The sequence below is a fragment of the Rhinolophus sinicus genome, chromosome X (assembly GCF_036562045.2).
Source record: "Rhinolophus sinicus isolate RSC01 chromosome X, ASM3656204v1, whole genome shotgun sequence".
NCBI classification, from domain to species: Eukaryota; Metazoa; Chordata; class Mammalia; order Chiroptera; family Rhinolophidae; genus Rhinolophus; species Rhinolophus sinicus.
The window spans coordinates 56,100,296-56,113,686 of NC_133768.1; positions in this window are offsets into that span (position 1 = coordinate 56,100,296).

A 13,391-nucleotide genomic window follows, 5' to 3' on the forward strand; every position below is an offset into this window, starting at 1 on the left:
CTTTTCCTGTAAGTAACAGGTTTCCTCAGTATAGAAAACAAAATTGTGTACTATCATTTCATAGCTGTTTTTCTGGTATGGTTTTTAAACTCTGAGATAATGAGAGGATCTAGAGTAGTTAAATAGATCACTTCTTATTTTGTAAAAGCTTGTTTTAGAAAATGATTGCCTTATTGATATGCACACAATTCTATGATCACAAAAAATAGAAAACTATGAATGTAGAGAGGGTATGATTCTTCATTAAGAATATAATGATTTTTCCAAATTAGTACTATGGAGTCTATATTCTAACATTTGGCAACAAATAAGATGGTAACTATATCAGAGGCTAATAATGTTAAGGCATTTCTGGCTGTTAATATACATTTTTAAGAGTGTTAACTTTTTTAAAAATTTATTGGGGTGACAATTGTTAGTAAAATTACATAGATTTCAGGTGTACAATTCTGTATGTCATCATCTATAAATCCCATTGTGTATTCACCACCCAGAGTCAGTTCTCCTTCCATCACCATATATTTGATCCCCCTTACCCTCATCTAACACCCCCACCCCTCTTACCCTCTGGCAACCACTAAATTATTGTCTGTAAGAGTGTTAACTTTTTTTCCCACACACTTTATTTATACATACTTGGAACTATTAAAATTCTCCTAAAATATTTTAGAATGTAACTCAATGGTTCTCAAACTTATTTGCACACTGGAATCATCGTAAGAGCTTCAAAAATTATTCACATCTATGTCCCACCTATTTATCTTGGATGTGGCCTGGTCTTTGGATACCCAGGCAATTCAAATATGCATACAGGGTTGCGAAAAACTGATGTATGGGAACCCATGTTCATTACTACAATTTCAAAATGAGAGAACTAAGCAGTAACTAAATACTTGATGATTAAGCTCACCTGTTAGGTATAGCTACTAGCTTGTGTTGTTTAGATGCTAATGGAACACACACACACACACACACACACACACATTCTGAAAAATATTTTGACAACAGAGAAACAACCTCTTCAATCGGCTTTACCACATGAATATTTTCTAGTACAATGACACAAATAGGTGTCTCAAAAATAATTTGCTGCTTTCAGAGATACATGGGGCTTACTCTATAAAATATCTATAACATAAATTATTAATCAAATAATCAAAATAAAAATGCTGGGTTATAAGCAAGAATAGTTTGAAGCTACAAAATACAAACTAAATGAATGTTTGTTTTGTTTTGTTTTGCTCCAGCTGACCACAGACATAGATGTACTGCCAACAGTTCATGTGCCTTTGTAGTCCCTGAATGAGCAACCAACCTTAGATAGATCAGGAATGTAGTAGTGGATAATATAGGTGCTTTTAGTATGGCATCTGTGATAAACCTCTAACCCCTTTCTCTGCAAGAGTACTTGAAATATGCACCTGGATTAGGCAAGCTTAAATAAGGCAGATATGGTAGCACAATTACTATCACGGACTATGGAACAATGGCATAAAAATATTGTATGATTAGAAAAAGCTTAGCAATCATCAATGTTGAAGGCATGCAAGTGCTAAAAGACCATATGTGCTCCAATGTTCATTGCAGCTTTATTTACGGTTTCCAAGACATGGAAATAACCAAAGTATCCTTCGGTAGATGAATGGATAAAGAAGTTGTGGTATATATACACAATGGAATACTATTCTGCCATAAGAAAAGATGAAATAGTGCCATTTGTGACAACATGGATGAATCTTGAGATTATTATGCTAAGCAAAATATAGTAAGTCAGACAGAAAAAGTAGAGAACCATATGATTTCACTTATATGTGGGATATAAAACTGAAAACAACAAAGGAATAAGACAAACAAATGAAAAAACAAAAACTCACAGACACAGACAATAGTTTAGAGGTTAACAGAGGGTAAGGGGAGAGGGGGGAGATAGATGAAGGTAAAAGGGATCGAATATATGGTGATGGAAGGAGAACTGACTCTGGGTGATGAGCACCCAATATGATATATAGATGATGTATTACAGAATTGTACACCTGAAATCTATGTAATTTTACTAACAATTGTCACCCCAATAAATTTAAAAAATAAATTATTTAAAAAAAAAAGAATTGTACACCTGAAACCAATGTAACTTTAACAATTGTCACCCCAATAAATTTCAATTAAAAAAATAAAAGACCGTATGTGAAAATTATAAATGAGTTCAGGCTTAGAGAGAACAAGTCCGCAAGGGCCTAACTACCTCAAATGCTACTTACTGAGTCACATTCAGGGTGAAAAATTGCAATGATTTGCCTGGGATAAAAGGGTCTACAAAGAGAAATAACTTTCAGTGTTAAAACTGGGATAGTCTGGGCAAAAAGGAACTATTAGCCAATCTAACACATTTCATCTTCTGAAATGTTCTAAAAGCATCCTTATTGTTTCAAGGTATATATATATTTTTAAAAATTTTTTAAATTTTAGAACAGTTTAGAAATACAGAAAAGTTGTGAGGACAGTACATAGAATTCCCTTATACTCCATATTCAGATTTTCTTCATTTGACCATACGTTTTTTTCTTCCTTCTGTTTTAGTATCCCATCTAGCAATATCATCACATTACTTTTAGTCATGGTGTCTCCTTAGGTTCTGTCCAAAAGCTTGAAGAAGAACACTTTCCAGTTTATTCTATGAGGCTAGTATTACTCATTCCAAAGCCAAAAATATGACACTAGAAAAAACTAAAAACCAGTATCGCTTATGAATACTGATGCAAAAAAATTCTCAACAAAGTACTAGCAAAATAATTCAAGAGCATATTAAAAGGACTGTACATTATGTCCATGTGGGACAAAACTCAATCAACATTTTCACCAAATGATGCTGGAACAACTGTACATCCACATGCAACAAAATGAATCTAAACACAGACCTTATACCCTTCACAAAAAAATGAACACAAAATGGAACACAGACATAAATGTAGAATGCGAAACTATGAAATTCCTGAAAGAAACATAGGATAAAACCTAGATAACTTTTGGTATGGAAATGACCTTTTAGATATAACACTAAAGGCATGGTTCATAAAAACTAAATTGATAAGCAGGACTGCAATTAACTTTAAAACTTCTGCTCTACAAAAGACATTGTCAAGAGAAGAAGAAAACAAGCTACAGACTTAACAATACATATTTAGATAAGACACATCTGATAAACTACTATTATCCAAAATACACAAAGAACTCCTAAAGACAACAATGAGAAAATAATCCGATTTAAAATGGACTGAAGACCTCAGCTGACCAAAGAAAAGATACTCATAGCAAATAAGCCTATGAAAAGATGCTTCACATCATATGTCATCAGGGAACTGTAAATTAAAACAATGAGATATATTAAGCACCAGTTAAAATGGCCAAAATCCAGAGTACTGACAACACAAAATGCTACTGGGGAGATGCAGCAACAGGAACCCTCATTCGTGGCTGGTGGGAATGCAAAATAGTATGGCCACTTCAGCACATTCTTACAAAGCTAAACATAATCTTAACATATGATCCAGCATTTGTGCTCCTTGGTATTTACCCAAAATATTTCATAACTTACATCCACACAAAACGTTGCACATGGATGTTTATAACAGCTTTATACAGAGTTGCCAAAACTTGGAAGCAACCAAGATGTCCTGCAGTAGGTGAATGGATTAGTAAATTGTGTTACATTCACACAATGGAATATTATTCAGTAATAAAAGGAAATGAGCTATAAAACCATGAAAAGACACGAAGCAATCTTAAATGCACATTACTAACTGAATAAAAGCCAACCTGAATGGCCATATACTGTATGATTCCAACTATATTACATTATGAAAAAGGCAAAAAAGTTCAGTGGTTGCCAGGGATTGGTGGGGTAGGGGCAAAGGGATAAACAGGCAGAGCACAGAGAATTTTTAAGCCAATGAAAATATTTTGTACGATACCATAATGAGGAATATATATTATTATACATTGTTCAAACCCATAGAATGCACAACACTATGAGTGAGTTATATTGTAAACTACGGACTTTGGGTGATTATGATGCATCAATGTATGTTCATCAGTTGTTACATAGGAACCACTCTGGTGGAGAATATTAGTAATGGAGGCTATGCATATGTGAGGGTAGAAGAGTATTTGGGAAATCTCTATGCTTTCTCCTCAATTTGCTGTTAACCTAAAGCTGCTCTTAAAAAATCAAACAAACAAAAAAGGTTTACAAATTAATCAACAAAGAGCATTTGACAAAATTCAACAATATTACATGATTTAAAACAAACAAACAAACAAACAAACAAACAATACCTCTGAAGAAACAGGGAATATAAAATGCCTCGAGAGAGAGCCAAGATTTTGGAGAATACATAAACACTGTGCCTGCACCCTTCCATGAACATATTAAAATTACAACTAAATTATAGAACAATCAACCCAGAGAACCATCTGAAGTCTAACTTAACAGAAGTCCTATGACTAAAAATCTAAAGAAGCCACATTGAGACTGGTAGGAGGGGGGAGACGTGGAATGGGCCCCAAAGCTCCATGTGAAGATTGAGAACAAGGAGGAATATCTCAGCCACAGAGTTTCCCCCCAGAGAAGTGAGGGACCCTATCTCCCCACACCACCAACCTCCCCAGCCCAGAATACCGGTAACAGGAAGAGGAGCCCCCACAACATTTGGCTGTGAAAAACTAGGGATTCTGATCATCCAGGTGGGATGGAAGGCTGTGGGAAACCTAGGCGTCCTCTTGAACAGCCCATACACATTCACTCACTCACAGGCACTCACCTTGGGCTCTGGCAGAGGGATGGTGAATTGGTGGGGTGTTGGAAACATATGGGCAGAAGGGGCAGACTGAGGTGTGTGGCTCCAGGGGGAGGACTGGAGGACAGTTGGCATTTTCCCTGTGCAGCTGGCAGGGGGGTGCCACCTTGCCTGTATTGAGCCTGCCCCCAATATGGCCAAATCTGAATCTGATTGGCCTGGTGAACTCTGTTGCTCTACCCTACTGACTCACTGGGACTCCACCTCACCCAATTCCCCCAACACCAGAGGTACTTTCTCCATGAGCACCCAGCCCCACCCACATTACTCTCTCTCGGAAAACTATTGGAGTGCACGGGCCCGTCGGGCAGTGACTGGCCTCACTGTGCTCTGAGACTTTTGCTGAGTCACTCTAGGCTCAGCACTGCCACCAAACCAGAGTCTACATTAACCTGGTGACTATAACTCTTCCCACTCTAGTGACTCCTCAAGACCCTGCATCACCCAACACACATATATCATGAGGCTCTATAAGAGTTTGAACATGAAGGGAGCTGGCAGGTGGCAGCATGCCTTGGGGTGTCCTGGCTTCTTAAAGAGATATGCCAGGCCTCGTATCGGTGGCAGACGTCCTCAGTTCATAGCATGGCATCTCCCATATACCTCCAGGTTTAGCACAGGTGGCAAACAATTATGGATCACTTTGTAGCTCCTACCAGGCAGTCCCCAAACAGCCACAGGTAGTGGGTGACCTGGGCCTGCACTGGAGTCCCTCGTAAGAGGTCCCTGAACCAACATATTTGGTGGTTGGCTTCAGATCATAGCAGAGTACTGCACAATTAGCCCCACAAGTGGCACATACAAAGGACAGTAAAGCATAGGGGATATAGTCAATAATATGGTAATAACTATGTATGGTGCGAGGTGGGCACTAGGCTACTCAGGGGGATCACTTCTTAAATCATATAAATTTCTAACCAGTATGCTGTACACCTTAAATATAAAATAATATTGAATGTCAACTCCTATTGAAAAATGTTAAAAAAGGGGTAGGGGAAGGTGAAGGGGAATAAGAGGGCCAAATTTCCAGGTATAAAACAAATAAGTCATGGGGATATAATATGCAGCATAGGGAATATCAGCAGTAATATTGTGATAGCATAGTACAGTGTCAGAAGGTTGCTAGATTTATGATGATTACTTCCTTAGGTATATAAACGTTGGATGACTATGGTGCACCCCTGAAATGAATATAATATTGTATGTTAGCTATATTTTTAATAAAAATCTTTAAAAAAATGTAAGTGCCTCAACATAATAAATGCCACATATAAAAAACACACAGACAGCATCATGTATTCAATGGAAAGAGGAAAAAGTTTTTCCTCTAACCTTCGGAACAAGATAGAGATAGCTGCTTTTGCCACATCTATTCAACATGGTATTTGAAGTTCCATTCAGAACAATTAGGCAGAAAGAGAAATAAAGACATCCAAATTGGAAAGAAGTAAAATTTTCTCTGATCACAGATGACATGATCTTATATGTAGCATTCATATATACAAAGTTAAAAGTAATGGACAAATTTAGTAAAGTTGTAGGATCTAAAATTAACACTCAAAAATCAGTTGCCTTTCTATACACTAACAATGAAAATTCTGAAAAGAAAATTAGGAAAACAATTCAAATTATATAACATCAAAAAATAAATAAAATACTTAGGAATAAACTTAACTAAAGGGCTGAAAATGTGTACACTAAAACCTATAAAACACTGAGGAAAGAAATTAAGGAGGACGCAAAGAAATTGAAAGACATTCCAAGTTCATGGTTAGAAGAATTAACATTTTTAAGATGTTAATAATACCCAAAGCAATCAGTAGATTCAGTGCAATACCTATCAAAATTCAAATAATAATTTTGCGAAATAGAAAATTATATCTTGAAACTCACATGAAATACCAAGGGATCTTGAATAGCCAAAAATATCTTGAAAAAAAAGAACAAAGTTGTAAAGTACAGCCTAAGGAATATAGTCAGTAATGTTATAACTGTATAGTTCCAAGTGGGCACTAAACTAATCAGAGGGATCACTTTGTAAATTATATAAATGTCTAACCACTGTGCTACACACTTGAAACTAATATAAAATAATGTCAACTGTAATTGAAAATTAATTAATTAGTTTTAAAAAAATCAAAGTTAAAATCACACTTCCTGATTTCAAAACTCACTACTAAAGTTAGACTTATCAAAATAGTGTGGTACTAGAATAAAGAGAGACATATCAACTAATTGAAGAAAGAACCCAGAAACAAACCCTCAGATATATGGTCAAATAATGCTTAATAAGGATGCCAAAACCTCCCACTGGGTCAAAGTCAGTCTGTTCAATAAATGATGGGGGAAAACTGGATAGTCATATGCAAAAGCATGAATTTGAAAATGTACCTTACACCATATATAAAAATTAACTCACAATGCATCAGAGACCTAAATGTAACAGCTAAAACTATAAAACACTTAGAAGAAAGCATGGGATAAATCTTCATGATATTGGATTTGGCAATGATTATAAAATGCACAGATAACTTTTTAAATGAATAAGTTAGCTTTGACAAATTTAAAATTTCTCATACGTGTCAAAGGACATCATTAAGATTACGAATAGACAACTCAAGGAATAGAAGATATCTGCAAATCATCTATTTATCTCATAAAGGGTCAATAGCCAGAAAATATAAAGCACTCGTGTAACTCAACTTTAAAAAAAAAAAAATCAAACCCAAACAGCACAAATAAAAATGGGCAAAGTATTTTAATAGATGTTTCTCAAGAAAAGGTATACAAGTGGCCAACAAGCACATGAAAATATCATCACTATCATTAATTATTAAGGAAGTGCAAATTAAAAGCACAATGAGATAACTCTTCACATAAATTAAGATGTGTTTTATTAAAATAAACCAAAAAATTTACAAATAGTATTAGCAAGGAGGTGGAGAAATCGAGACTCTTGAGCATCGTTGGTGGGGATGTAAAATGGTGCAGCCACTGTGGAAAACTGCTTTACCATTTCGCAAAAAGTTAAAGACAATTACCACATGATGCAGCAATTTTACTCCTAGGTATGTGGAAGCAGAGAACTGAACAGATACTTGTACTCCCATGTTAATGGTAGCCTTTTTCACAGTAGCCCAAAAGTGGAAAAGATCCAAGTGTCCACTGATAGATAAATGGATAAACAAATGTAGTGTATACGTACAATAAAATATTATTCACCCTTAAAAAGCAATGAAATTCTGATACATGCTACAGCATGAATAAACCCTATGGATTTCATGTTAAGTGAAATAAGCAGATATGAAAGGACAAGTACTATATGATTCCTCTTGTATGAGGTACCCGAGTAGTCAAATTCATAGAGACAGAAAATAGAATTGTACTTGCCTGGGGCTGAGTATCAGTTTGTGAAAATGAAAAAGTTCTGAAGATGGATGGCGTTGATGTTTGGTCATCATTGTGAATTTACTTAATGTCACTGAATGGCATACCTACCTATACATATAAGTGGTTAAAAATCATAAATTTATGTTCTCTATATCTTATCATAATAAAAAACAAAAAAACCACTTCAGTAGATTTCAAATGTCAATTTCACACTTGTCTTGTTTCATATATAAAACACATATAAAAAACACTTGCATACATCATTATTATGTACTTTTTTGTCCACAACTTTTTCAGAATATGATTTTTTTCTGTTAATTTTAATTATCAATCAATATGTATTATTTAAGCAATATATCTGTGGTTAACAGTTTTGCTAATTCCTTGCAGGTCTGAAAATAGTTTCTTTACTTTGAAAATGATTGATGGTTTGACTGAGTAGAAAGTACAGTATTATTCAGTAAAACATATTTTAATCCTAGATAATCTCTATTCTATTGATTGAATATAAATGTTTGTGTATTAGAAAAGGAATGGAGAGGTATACATTTTGAAAGAATAAATTAAATTACTCTATTTATACACACCTTTTATATAGCTCATAGACACACATATGAGTATAAACACATATGTAAACACATGCATAGAAAGAAACTGGAAACTGCTAGGACATATAGCAAAGATAAGTAAGATATCATTTTATTTTCAATAAAGTTTACATCTCTTTCTGCATTCCTGTCTCATCTTCAGTAAATTATAAACTTCTAACATTTAGAAATTATTTTTGCTACATATTTCATGATTTTTATATATTAAAATAATCTACATATACATACACACAGATGTAGACGTATATAAAGATAATCTATTTTATACTATGATATATATGTGAAAATGTGACACACCAGGAACAAACAATAGATACATGTTCTCAATATTTGTCTTTAATTTGTTATTCTCTAAAGTATAGGTGATAATCATCTCAGGATGATAATGATCAAATAGAATAATGGATGTAAAAATACATTGAAAGTTATGAACAAGACTTCAAATGTTTTATTGAAGTTCAAATGTTTTACTTGTAGAAACAAGCAAATTAAGAACTTCATTTCACTTTTTGTCCCCCAAATGGTCATTCTTGGAAGGACAGTATTTTAACAGAAACTTTTATTTCAATATTATATATTTTAAAATGAATTATAATGATTTGTCTGGTCTCTGATGTAGCTATATGTCTTATCAAAAGTAAAACATTCTTTCATAAACAATATATATGTCTGCAAGGCATGATGAAAACAATTTGTTGGCACCTTGGAATAAAAAAAATGACATTTGACTTACAATTTTGCTGCTTTATGTGTTAGAATTGGTAGACTTGTTTTGTAAGTTTCACTACATAACTGTGTCATGAAAGGTGTAAATTGTTTATAAACATGAAAATGAGTGTACATAAAGATTTTATGTACAATTATTAATAACTGTATAAAAAGTAAAAAATTCTTAAAGAGGAAATAAGTACAATCCAAATGTAGGGGATAATTGACATGGAAGCTTTCTCACATGCTGAGAAACTCAAAGTAGAAATTAGGATATCAAACCATTTTTAGAGAATTATGACTTCATTTTTTTATGCCCCCATCTATATGGCCACCATGAGAATTTCAGTCCCTGTGATGAAAAACATAATTTGGGAAAATAATCTTTACCCAAGATTACCATCCATATACACAGGGTTTTTTTTCCCTTAATAGTACAAAACTACTGAGAAGAAAATTAAAAACAAGAGGGAGAACCCAAATTTGGACCTCCCCTTCCCCATATGTGAGTCGAGCTAAGGGGGAGTGCTTCTGGACATCTAGAGATATCTCAGGATATATCAGTATCTTTAACAACAAGGCATGGTATAGCCTCCAGAAAAATCCTTGGTAAAATGCAGGTATTGCTTTAGGAAATGTCACATTCATACATTATTTGGCTGGATTACTATTAATTAGTTGTCTTCCTACCTAGTAGTAGAAAGTGCCTTGGCAGCTAACTATTTTTCAGAAGTAGTCTGATTTTGATGGTGTCGTCTAAAGAGCAATTTGTGTCCTAGAGCATTGCTGAATAACAGAGTAATCACAGCAATTAGGGGAGCTGAACAGCTGGGTGTGGTCAGGAACAGAAGCTGTCGAAAAGAGCCCTGCAGAAATCACTGTCATTCTATGGTAATTGTGGGAATACTCAAGTTTGCACCCCCTGAGGAGCAGGATCAGAGGCTTAACATCATGGTATGGAGGTACATAGCAGTGGGAAATAAACTGTCAGGAGCTCAGCTGAACTAGAGAAACTGAGAACACAACTGCCATGTATGAGAAGCCAATTAAAGCACATACCAAAAATGTGTTGTGGGGGCAGAGACCCAGAAAGTAGTTTCCAGGCTCTCAGCCTCACATAGACAGGTGCTGGCTCAGGTAGTAAATGGCCATCAACTGTGATTGGATGGCCATCAGCTGTGGCTAGTTGGCCATCAGCTGTAACCAGTGAGCCATTGGCCACTAATATAACTGCTGTGGCTAGGCTAGCAGAGAGGAAGAGAGAAGGATGGGGGCTAGCAAGGAGATGGCAGCTGGGCTGGCAAGCGTGGATGGTGGTTTGCGGACAGTGTGGATCCAGCCTCCAGTGAGAGTATAGTGCCGCCAGCGAGAATATACTAGTATGACTCCCCTATCTATGGCTCCTTGCGTGTTCCTTTTTGGCCTCACCATATCCTGCGTTCTTGTATGGGGAGCGGGAGCAGAGACCCTGCAGGCCTCTCCCGCATGACAGTGGGGAGCGGGACCAGAGACCCCGCAGGCCTCCCTGCATGACATGTGTCCAGGTAAGAAATGTCCAAACCTGTAGAGAATTTTTCTAAGAGTTTATTTGAACCCAAACTGATGTCAATTGCCAGGAAGTAAGATCCAAAATACTCCAGAGAATAACAGTTTGCACTTTTGTTTATACATTTGGAATTAAGGAGGAAATTTAAGGATGATTACTTGAAGGTGGGAGAAAGCAAAACAGGGATTGGATTACAGGATAGTTAACAAGCTTGGTTGCTCATTTAGGGAGGTTACACCTTGTCATCCAGGGTGTCAGGCGGGGTCTCTTCTGGGGTCTCTGGTCCCACTCCCCGCATAAGAACCCAGGATATGGTGAGGCCAAAAAGGAACACCCACGGAGCCATAGATAGGGGAGTCACACCACTATAGTCTCACTGGCGGCTGGGTTGGAGACACAGGAAGCAGGAGCCACACTGTCCACTACCTGCCGTCCACTTCTCTCTGCCAACCAACCACACTTGCTAGCTGCAATCCTCTGGGTTAACTGCAATCTGCGCTTGCTAGCTCAGCCACCATCTTCTTGCTAGCCCCCATTTTGCTGCTAGCGTAGCCACAGCAGTTATATTAGTGGCCAATGACTCACTGGTTACAGCTGACGGCCAACCAGCCACAGCTGATGGCCATCCAATCACAGTTGATGGTCATTTATTACCTGAGCCAACACCTTTCCACGTGAGGACGAGAGCCTGGAAACTGCACTCCTAGCTCTGTTCCCATATACCTTTAGTAGTATTACTGTGTTTCCCCGAAAATAAGACCTAGCTGGACAGTCAGCTCTAATGCGTCTTTTGGAGCAAAAATTAATATAAGATCCGGTCTTATATTGTTAGATAAGAACCAGTCTTATATTATAGTGAAATAAGACCAGGTCTTATACTAATTTTTGCTCCAAAAGACACATTAGAGCTGACTGTCCAGCTAGGTCTTATTTTCGGGGAAACACGGTACTTCTGGCATTTCAAAGGTGGCTTAAGTAGATGCACAAGAACAAAGGACAGGACTTCCTTAAAATCCTCTTCATTGAAGTCACAGGCCTGAGGCATGACTACCCACCATGACTTGTCCAATTAGGAATTTATGATTAGAACTTTCAGGAACCCCCCTTTTATCCACAAATGAAATTAACAACTGTGGATTTAAAAAGGGGGGTTCTAGTGAAAGTAACCTCACAGTGTTTTCCCCCATGGAATGGCACATTGCTGGAGGGTCAGGTGGATCAAAATAGATGGGGGTCATCTAACTGTTGAGGGAGCCCAAAACAAAAGACTCTTGCAGTTTTATGGACCCTGGAGTTGTGGGAGGAGACAGACATTCTGATAGGTGTGAGGTGGTATCTCATTGTGGTTTTTATTTGCATTTCCCTGATAGCTAGTGAAGGTGAGCATTTTTTCATATATCTGTTGGCTGTTTGTATGCCTTCTTGGGAGAAGTCTCTGCTAAGGTCCTCTGCCCATTTTTTATTGGATTGTTTTTTCTGTTGTTGAGTTGTACAAGTTCTTTATATTTTTTGGATATTAGCTCCTTATTGGAGGTGTTGTTTGCGAATATCTTCCCCCATTCACTTGGCTGACTCTTTCTTTTGTTGATGGTTTCTTTTGCTGTGCAGAAGCTTTTTAGTTTGATAGAGTGTCATTCATTATTTTTGCTTTTACTTCCCTTGTTTTTGAGGTCAAATTCATAAAATCCTCTTTGAACTCAAAGTCCAATCTGATGGATTCTAGTAAGTCTTGTAGCATTTATTTCCTTTTTTAAAATCTTAATGCTCCCTCCTAACTGAATCATATATAAATCCCTATTCTCCAAGTCACTTATTCTTTCTTCCATCTATTCTTTCCTGTTACTGATGCTCCCTAGTTCATTCTTCATCTCAGTCATTGAATTCTTCTGCTCCAGAATTTCTGTTTGGTTCTTTTTTTATAATTTCAATCTCTCTGGTGAATAGCTTCTTCTGTGCATTAATATTTTCCCTGAGTCTACTGAATTGCCTTTCTGAGTTTTCTTCTATCTCAGTGAATTTCTTCGTAACAGCTATTTTTAATTCTTTATCAGTTATATTACAATATTTTATAATTTTGAGTTTGATTGTTGGAGAGAATTCTTTTTTTGTGTGATACCATATTTTCTCTTTAATACTATGACAATATGTACTGTTGCATCCAGCAGGACACGGGCAGTAAGAGAATGAGAAGGGGCGACGAAGGATTAAGAAAGAAACTGAAGTCAAGAGAGTTATGCACTAGGGGCCAAGGGTCTCACAGTCTCAAAGGACTGAGAGCCCCGAATC